Source organism: Carlito syrichta, unplaced genomic scaffold (assembly GCF_000164805.1).
Source record: "Carlito syrichta isolate Samal-C Ts95f unplaced genomic scaffold, Tarsius_syrichta-2.0.1 Scaffold60668, whole genome shotgun sequence".
NCBI classification, from domain to species: domain Eukaryota; kingdom Metazoa; phylum Chordata; class Mammalia; order Primates; family Tarsiidae; genus Carlito; species Carlito syrichta.
In genome coordinates, this window is record NW_007004764.1 from 1 (window position 1) to 2,288 (window position 2,288).

The window sequence follows — 2,288 nt, forward strand, 5'->3', positions numbered from 1 at the left end:
GGGAGGCTGAGGTGAGTGGATTGCCTGAGCCCGCGGGTTCGAGTCGCGCCTGGGCAGCGAGACCTCATCTCTACAATAAATCAAAAAATCAGCCGGGCATGGTTGCGCGCGCCTGTCATTCCGGCTACTCGGAAGGCTGAGGCGGAAGGATTGCCGGAGCCCAGCAGGCGAGGCTGCGGTGGCCAGGAGCGGCCACTGTACTCGTCTGGGTGACCGAGTGAGACTCCAACTCAAAAAAAAAAAAAAAATTAACTGGGCATGGTGGCACATGCCTGTAGTTCAGCTACTCAGAAGGCTGAGGTGGAAGGATCACCTGAGCCCAGCAGGTTGAGGCTGCAGTGGCTGGGAGCGTGCCATTGCCCTCCAGCCTCGGTGACAGAGTGAGACTCCAACTCACAAACAAACAAACAAAAACTAAGACACAGACCTACACCTTAGCCTAGGCTTGAACAAGGTAAGGATCATAAATATCACTATCTTCCACCTTTATATCCTGTCTCACTGGAAGGTCTTCAGGGACAATAACAAGCATGGAGCTGTCATCTCCTATCGTAATAATGTCTTCTGAAATGGGCTTTTCCTGAAAGGCCTACTTGAGGCTGTTTTACAGTTTACACCCTAACGATAAAAAGTATAAGCTGGGTTCCGTGGCTCAGCCTGTAATCCCGCGCCTTTGGGAGGCTGAGGTGAGTGGATTGCCTGAGCCCGCGGGTTCGAGACCTGCCTGGGCAGCGAGACCTCATCTCTACAATAAATCAAATATTAAGTGGGCATGGTAGCACACGCCTGTAGTTCCAGCTCCTGGGAAGGCTGAGGCAGAAGGATCATCTGAGCCCAGCAGGTCAAGGCTGTGGTGGCTGTGATTGTGCCACTGCACTTCAGCTTGGGTTACAGAGTGAGACTCCAACTCAAAAAAAAAAAAAGTATAGTATAGTAAACACATAGAGCAGCTACATAATCATTTGTTACCATTATCAAGTTTTATTTTATTTATTTTTTACTTTTTTGAGTAGGAGTCTCACTCTGTAACCCAAGCTGGAGGGCAGTGGCATGCTCCTGGCCACCGCAGCCTTAACCTGCTGGGCTCAGGCGATCCTTCTGCCTCTGCCTTCCAAATAGCTGAAACTACAGGCACACACCACCATACCCAGCTAATTTTTTGATTTATTGTAGAGATGAGGGCTCGCAAAGTTGCCCAGTCTGGTCTCGAACCTATAGGTTCGGGCAGTTCTCTTACTTTGGCGTCCCAAAGTGCTGGGATTATAGGCATGATCCACCGCGCCTGGCCTATTATCAAGTTTTATGTACTCTACATAATTGTATGTGCTATACTTTTACATGGCTGGCAGTGCAGTAGGCTTGTTTCCACCAGCATCGCCACAAACATGTGAGTAATGTGTTACACTTTCATTCTACGACACCATGGCATCACTAGATGATAGGAATTTTTCAGCTCTATTACAATCTTTCTTTTTTTTTGAGTTGGAGTCTCACTCGGTCGCCCAGACTGGAGTTCAGTGGCTACTCCCGGCCACCGCAGCCTTGCCTGCTGGGCTCCGGCGATCCTTCCGCCTCAGCCTTCCGAGTAGCCAGAATTACAGGCATGCGCTACCACGCCCGGTTGATTTTTTGATTTATTGTAGAGATGAGGTCTTGCTGCTCAGGTGGGTCTTGAACCCGTGGGCTCAGGCAATCCACTCACCTCAGCCTCCCAAAGGCGCGGAATTACAGGCTGAGCCACCGAGCCCGGCTTCTATTATAATCTTACGGAATCACTGTCATACACAGTACATTGTGGATGGAAATGTCATCATGCAGTGCATGACTGTATAACTATCCTCCCCTGCAAAGAGATTGGAGGGGAAATTGAATGGTCTCAGAGAAAAAGCCTCCTCAGTTAACATTGGAAAGTTCCCTAGTGAGAATGCCAACTCATCTCTTGAGTACCCTACAGTAAAGTCCACTAAAAGGTCCCATCCTCGCAGAAAACCTTCAATCATCTTTAAAAAAAAAATTTTTTTGAGTGGGAGTCTCACTCTGTTGCCCTGGCTGGAATGCAGTGGCATTCCTCAGTGTCGACCTGCTGGGCTCTGGCGATTCTTCTACCTCATCCTTCAAAGTAGTCAGAACTACAGGCGTGAGCTACCGGGCCCGGTTAATTTTTGATTTATTGTAGAGACGAGGTCTCGCCAAGTTGTCCGGGCTGGTCTCGAACCTGCGAGCTCAGTCAGTCCACTTGCCTCAACCTCCCAAAGTGCTAGGATTACAGGCTGAGCCACTGAAACCAG